This window comes from Rattus rattus, chromosome 1, assembly GCF_011064425.1.
Source record: "Rattus rattus isolate New Zealand chromosome 1, Rrattus_CSIRO_v1, whole genome shotgun sequence".
Taxonomy (NCBI): Eukaryota; Metazoa; Chordata; class Mammalia; order Rodentia; family Muridae; genus Rattus; species Rattus rattus.
Window position 1 is genome coordinate 185,681,626 of NC_046154.1, and position 7,998 is coordinate 185,689,623.

Consider the following 7,998-nt stretch of genomic DNA (forward strand, 5'->3'; position numbering starts at 1 on the left):
ATGCTCAAGCAACAACAGCAACAAGAAGCCCTCGCTGCAGCATGGGAACCACTCAATACTTCCTGCCTAGACTTATGTGAGCTTGCCTTTCTGAACATAACCACTCAAATTTACCCCGTAGTTTAGCCATATAGCAGAGTTACAGCCCAGGGAAGTAGGCTATTTTAAAATTTCATCAGTATCTACCAGGTTTCAGCTTCAGAGCTTTTCCCACCAAAGCTCTATTAACAGGGCTCCATTTACACACAGGAAAGCTGAAGCACAGATTCATGACTTTTTCAAGGTCACCCAGTTAGCTGGTGGAGTTGGGGGTTTGAACCCAAGAAGTCCAACACAGTGGTCCATGTGCCTAAGGATTATCCATAGGCTTTGGGGAGTCACTCCTATATTAAAGTGAATGAATCATTGTATATAGAAATATCTTGAGTTTGTAGTGAGTAAAAAAAATTAGTAAATTATATTTCATTATAGCCAACAAATCACATCAGAAACAAAAGCAGGACTATAACTGAGTCTTACATGATGGCCTACTCTCATGAGCTACAATACATCAAGCCAGGGACATGCATACAAGTCCAGATCCACGAAAATTTCTACTTGTGAAAATGTTTCGATGACTTCAGAATTATTCATTGTCAGCCACTGTGTCTATTTGGTGCTACAAACAAAAAAAGGAAAGAACAAAACCCCTGATCCAAGGGCTTATAAATACACAGTGTGGAGATGAACCAAGGGCATTTCATATTTATAGGGAAGGATTGGCCACTGTTCCATTTCTCACCATTGCATGTACATTGTGTCTTTCCAATTGTTTGCGTTGTTTTTATGAAAGAGCTGCAAAATTGTGCAGTGGTTCAACATGACCAAAGTGGTATTATGCTGCTGGGAAGTAAATGTATTAGATACCAGACTGGAAGTACTGTGTTTTTTTTTTAATCATCATGGGAGGGGGTCATCAGTTGCTGATATGTGTGTGTTCGCAAGTGAACTCTTGAATGTTTTTCTATTCATAGCACATAGTTAAATCTTTTTGTAGAGGGATGAGATTCTGTAAAGGAAGAGCGAGCACACTTTTTTCTTTCCTCTTTTGCATTCCACATAAGAAATTCTGAGGCTGGATTTTGGAGGCGTTGAAGACATTCTACAACGGACACCAATTTGGTTTTTGAACTCTCATCTTAGATGTTATCTGCCACACCTCTCTGAGTTTTACCATAGAAAAGTTATTCCAACTTTCAGAATTCTTCAAAAACCTGACAAGAATAATTGTTTACATAAAATAATCATTTATATAAAAAAACTGTCAGACTATTAAGATTATCCAAATATGAACATTAATATGATATCAGGAAAGAAGGTCATTACATAGTGCTCTTGTCCATATGTGGAAGTCATAGATCATAAAACACAATAAGAATAAAATTTGCCACATGGTTTAGGATGTAGACTCCAGAGTCCCATAACTGAGAAATGGCAAGACATCTTCTTCAACACAAGGCTAAATACCCTACCACTATATCAGACTACGAATCAATTCTAAATTAGTTCCTTGAAATAAGGAGCTTGTTTTGTGTGTCTGTCTGCCTGTCTGTGTATCTGTTTGTGTCTGTTTCTTGGTATGTGTGAGTCTGTGTTTGTGTGTGTGTGTATGTATGTGTGTGTCTGTGTGTATCTGTGTGTGTGTCTATGAGTTTGTCTGTGTGTGTGTCTGTCTCTCTGTGTGTTTGTGTGTGTATGTATGTGTGTATATCTGTGTGTGTCTCTCTGTGAGTTTGTGTACGTGTCTGTGTGGCTGTGTCTGTCTCTCTGTGTGTTTGTGTGTATGCATGTGTTTATCTGTGTGTGTCTGTGTGTGTGTCTGTGTGTGTATATATGTGTGTACCTGTGTTTGTGTGTGTCTGTGTGCGTCTCTGTGTGTATATATGTGAGTATTTGTGTTTGTGTGTGTATGTGTACATGTCTGTCTCTCTGTGTGTATGTGTGTATATGTGTGTGTGTGTCTGTCTTTGTGTGTTTGTGGGGTTTTTTTGTGTGTCTATATGTGTGTATCTGTCTCTATGTGTCTGTATGTGTGTATATGTGTATCTGTGTGTTTGTGTGTGTCTATCTCTGTGTGTGTGTGCGTGTGCGTGTGCGTGTGCGTGTGCGTGTGTGTGTGTGTGTGTGTGTGTATTGGGTCTAGAAAGCTTCCCTATTATTCTAGGGGTTATTATACATTTAGGGGTTTTTTTTTATTCAAACCCAGACATCATAGGAATTGAAAACTCAGCTCCATGCAGTTTAAAGAAGACTTAAATATTTAATAGTTTAATTGAAGAACATAAAGATAAAAGCAGTGATCTTTATCTTCATTTGAAATGTGTGTGTTAGTGTGTACATGTGCATGTGCGTGTGCGTGTGCGTGTGCGTGCGTGTGTGTGTGTGTGTGTGTGTGTGTGTGTGTGTGTGTGTGTGTTTGATCCAGAGAACAACATCAGGTATTTTGCATTATCATTCTTGTCTTATTCCTTTGAAACAGTGTTTCTTCTAGAAATGCATTGCTGGGTAACAAATCCAATAGTCTTCCTGTCTTCACAGTGCTAAGGTCTAGGCGAATGCCAACACGCCTAGCTTTCCTTTTGCTTTACTTTGCTTTCTTAGCTTCGTTTGATATGAATGCTGGGGATTTGAACTTGGGATCCTTCTGCTTACAGAGCCTTCTAACATCTGGGGCCCCAGACTGATCCTTCTCTCTTATTCACTCAGCCTTCCCGACCTGGGTTTTATTCTCCGAGTGTGGAGGCTTTTGTAAATATCTTCTATGACAGCATCTCCATGTCCCATTTTCCACACACACATTATTCCATGGGAGGAACTCTAAGGAACAGAAGTGGGCTTCAGGTCATCAACTCGGCTACAGGATGCATATCCCAACCTGCTCCAATTGTGAAACTAATAAGCATCGCCATAACTGCTTAGTTATTGAGGTGAATAGAAGTTACTATAAAGAGCAAAAGGTTTACTTATACTTTGTTGCAGTAAATATTTAAAAAGGAATTTTACCATCCCATGCTTTAGCTGGCTTCGGTGGGCCATGTGGCATCTGTGGGGTATTTTCATCTCAGTCAGCAAAGCCACACCAGTTCCATACAGAGTCTGCCTATCTCATGGCTCTCTTAGGACTCTACTCATATTCCCAGCATCCACCCCCTGTGGTTATAGTCATAACTCCCAGTTACCCATTAAAATCAAAACTCAATAAATTGTAATTTAGCAATAAGATTTAAATCTTAAATTCTCAATCCACAAAACTTCCACATAAACTCACAACCAATTGATAATGATATAAAGCGACCACCTAGATAAGACAAATTGTCCTATAAAAATCCATCCCTTATGAAATATTCATAACTACCTGTGACCATTTAAGGCCACACAGATCTGGGTTGTCCTTCTCTTCCTCCACCTTGGTTCTTCTCCTCTTTCTCCTCTCTCCTGCCTTACCATAACTCTGTCCCTAACTTACTTTTTCACTTCCCAATCACAGGCCTTGCCTTATCTTGAGCCTGTCTTCACCAGCATAAAGACAACAATCTCTAATCCTTAACCTTTCTGTCACCTTGTCAACACTAAGTTTTGTCTGAGATTAACTTTTATATTCTAGTATAATTTAGATATGTGTCCTGTAGGGGACCAAGCAGAAAAAATGGTCTACTGAAAGATGTCAACGCTTTGTGGAAGCTGTCAGAGTTCCCATGGAAGTGGGTAGTGGGCCCTGACAGAAACTTGATGTGCCGGACTGTGGGGGTACCCCACCTTCTGAGAGGAGAAGGGGAGGGAGGATGAAGGAAATGTCTCTGTGAGAGGGGACTAGAAGGAGGGGCGTTTGATGTAAGTAAATTGACTTTTAAAATGCACACAGCTCCTGCAGAAGATCAGTTCCCAACATCCACTGGATGGCTTACAATCCATTGTAATGCAAGATCCAAGGAACCTAACCTCCTCCCCTGGCCTGCATAAACGGGTACCTGTACTCATGTGCACATACCCACGCATATGTGTAATTGAAACTGAAATCAAACCTAATGTTTGGAGAAATGGAGATTCTCATTCTCTCTTAATTAGGCATTCTATATATACATATTAGATGGCCATAATCTACACTGTGTAGAAGATTACTTGAAATGAAAAAGAGAGAGAAAGAGAAAGAACGTGGGTAATGGGTCTCCTGCCCCCTTTCTCTTCTACACTTCAGCCCACATGGTTAATGGGTTTGGTACCCCCTACATACCACAGTGCTGTCACACCACAGGTCCAAAGCAGCAGGGCCAATAGTCATGAACTGATACTTCCTAAACTGTAAGGGAAGCCAACTTTCCTTTTTGTACACTGGTTTCTGCCTGACTCATAATTCATAATGACAACACAGCTGACACATACACAGATTACTCTGCATTAATCCTACACGAAGTATCCTTTGGTCCTTTTATTAAAGGATGAAATCCTACAAGACTCTGAAGGAAATACTCATACATGGGATGTAACTTATATTTTTTTTCATTAAGTTAGATTGCAGAAAGGAGAAATGCCTCACACGAGTTTAGTTTCAAAGACTTTCGTTGTTACCTAGAAGCTTCCTGTGAGTCTTTATTAAATAACCTCACTGGAGTATTTAAAAAATATAGTAAAAGAGCTTGTACAGTTGAGAGGCAGACTGGCCACCACAGGGAAGGAGACACATGGAGGGCTACCCATGGGTGTGCGTTGTAGCACAGTGATCGGTAGTCTAGTCCTCACCGTTGCAGATCTAAGATCATGTAATTTCTCTGAGAAACCTAGAGAGAGAGTTTCACTTAAAACTTATATTTCAGATCAATATTAATGGTTCCCTTCATTTCACAGAAGTGTCTCGTGGCAGAGAAAACAGTGTGTGGTCAACCCCTGCAGGAGAGATAATAGTGTGCCCAAGGTTCAGCTTAACTTCCCTCAATCCACAACATGACTTGAAAGGATTCTCTTTTCTGTTGCCAAGTAACCCAAACCAACAACTGAACACAAGTTTAAAAGGAGAAAGCAAATCAATTCCAATGCACATCAAATCCAAGCCCTAATGGTAAAACTCTTGTTTCTTATCCTTCGCTCTTCCCTGTGTGGACTTGTCTCTCCTCTTTCTGTTTTCTTTTCTCCAGTTGTTTTCTTTCCCATTGTAGGTCACTCTCCTCTAGAAACACCAGGCCTGTAACCTCATAGCTAATAATCTATGAGCAAAACCTGGGACTGGAGAAACAATCTCAGTCCCCGCAGCAGCTGCGTGAAAAAGCAGAACCAAACACCATGGCTCTGGTGTACAGCAAGCCAAGAAACGCCCAGGAATACACATATCTCAAGGCAGAGAGAATTATTTTGATAACGTGGGGTACTGAGATAACATTGTAGCTGAAAAAAACTAGAAAGACCTTCTTGGAACAGACACCATACAAACAAGTGCTGCAAACTAAATGGGACCCTCCGCTCATAAAAGAGGGCTGGATTAGTACTAACAACCAAACGATAACCTATTTCAGTTGGTATCAGCTGGGGATTTATTCTGTATTTAAGCAGCTGATGTTTGTGTTTTTATAGCTTCTAAAGAGCTGGGCAGTTAACTGACCAATAAGGAAGCTATGGCAGATCACCAAGAAGCTCTTATAAAATGCAGATGTCGGAGTGCGCCACCTTGAGGAAGAGATGGGAGGTAGAGAACTGAAATGTGTATCATAAAGTGACAAGCTTATTGGCATGTCACTACAATGTAAAACTAATAAGTACTTCAAGACTGTTTACTAAGTATTAGGTACCTTCCAAAGCTTTCACATCTCTTAATTGTCAAGTACCAAAGGAACCAAGGACAAGTCTCACTTGTAGCACTGGGCTTCCTTTCCTAGATCCCTATATATCCTCAGTTGTTTTGGCTCTGTGGTCTCTTGCTTTCTCTTTGCTCCTGGCTACCTCTGCTCCTGGGTCTGTCTTGGACCACTTCCCCGCCCCCTTCCTCTCTCACTTTCCCCTTCTCTCTCACCTCTCATGGCCTGGTTCAGTCTACTGGCCATGTTCAGTCAGGCTGGTCCTTGTATACTCGCCCTCATACCTACAATAAACTTTCTCCTCACCCACACCTCGGAGCAGTCATGTCCTCTTTCCTTCCTTCCTTCCTTCATTCATTCATTCATTCAGTCAGTCAGTCAGTCATCTGGCACTGAAGCTATGGGAAGAGCATATATGAGCTCCCTTCCAAGGGACTCATCCTCTCTGAACCAAGCTACTGATTTGATGCTCCTAAGGTATCTATAGATCATTAGGGTCGGCTGGCTTCAGTCATCGACCAATTTTGGCTCAAAATTCTAGAGTCTGCATCTTCAGTTCCTTTTTCACTTCACCTACTCCAACTATCAGCATTTCCTCTCCTACTCAGGAAGTGTCCTCTTTCTTGCTTCTAGAGACTCCATGCCCTTCTGAAGACTCACCGTATGGGCATCTCAAGCTTACTATGCCATGAGGGGAGGGGAATGAGCACTTGGGCGACTCTCTACTTATTAAGACACTCCCTTGCCTCTACTAGAACCTGCCCTTCAGCCCAAAGCCTCTCCCCTCTTACCTTCTGCTGGATAAGGGTCACCCCAGAGCTTCCTGCTTTGTCTGTTATTACTACAAAAGCCATAACAGTGTTGGGACACTCCTCTTGCCCTACTGAGCCCCTAACACATGGAAAGGGAAGCCATAACAGTGTTGGGACACTCTTCTTGCCCTACTGAGCCCCTAACACATGGAAAGGGAAGCCTCACTCCTCTGTGATTTGAGACATTTCTCTTGGGCAAGAGTCTCAAACAGCTTGAGGATTCCCTGGATTAAAATTCTTTTACCTCGAGACTGAACCCTCCTTTTCTCCCTTTGCTCTAAGCTCCTTCTTGGAGTTTCCTATCCTCCTCCTCCCTGGTGCTACAGTTCCCAACTTCTTAAGCCCCTTGGGGCCTGCCACCTTTTCCTCCTCCTCTCCCTCTGAGCTGCTTGCTCTGTCTCTTCCTCACACCCTCCTGGGGCCTTGTATGACCCTTTCTCATTTCCTTCCTGGACTCAGAGATTTCATCAAAGCCCAGCTGTCCTACTGAAAATGATTTGGCCTCAAGACAGCTCAATAAATGGCCAAAAATTGGCACACTAGATTTTCAAATTCGCCCAAATTGTAACAACTTCTGCCACTGCACAAAGCCTCAAGAAATCTGCTATTGCTGTTATGTAACCACTATCTCAGGATTTGGTAGTTCATTGGTGGGGCTTAAAAATTTGTAAATGGACCCACACACCTATGGTCACTTGATCTTTGACAAAGGAGCTAAAACCATCCAGTGAAAAAAAGATAGCATTTTCAACAAATGGTGCTGGTTCAACTGGAGGTCTGCACATAGAAGAATGCAAATCAATCCATTCTTATTGCCCTGTACAAAGCTCAAATCCAAGTGGATCAAGGGCCTCTACATCAAACCAGATACTCTCAAACTAATAGAAGAGAAAGTGGGGAAGAACCTTGAACACATAGGCACTGGGGAAAATCTTCCTGAACAGAACATAACTTATGCTCTAAGATCCAGAATCAACAAATGGGACCTCATAAAACTGCAAAGCTTCTTCTATAAGGCAAAGGACATTGTCATTAGGACAAAATGGCCACCAACAGATTGGGAAAAGATCTTTACCAATCCTACATCCAACAGAGGGCTACTATCCAATATATACAAAGAACTCAAGAAGTTAGACTCCCGAAAATCAAATAACCCTATTTAAAAAATGGGGTACAGAGCTAAACAAAAAATTCTCAACTGAGGAATATCAAATGGCTGAAATGAACCTAAAGAAATGTTCAACATCCTTAGTCATCAAGGAAATGCAAATCAAAACAACCCTGAGATTCTACCTCACACCAGTCAGAATGGCTAAGATCAAAAACTCAAGTGACAGAAGATGCTGCTGAAGATGTGGAGAAAA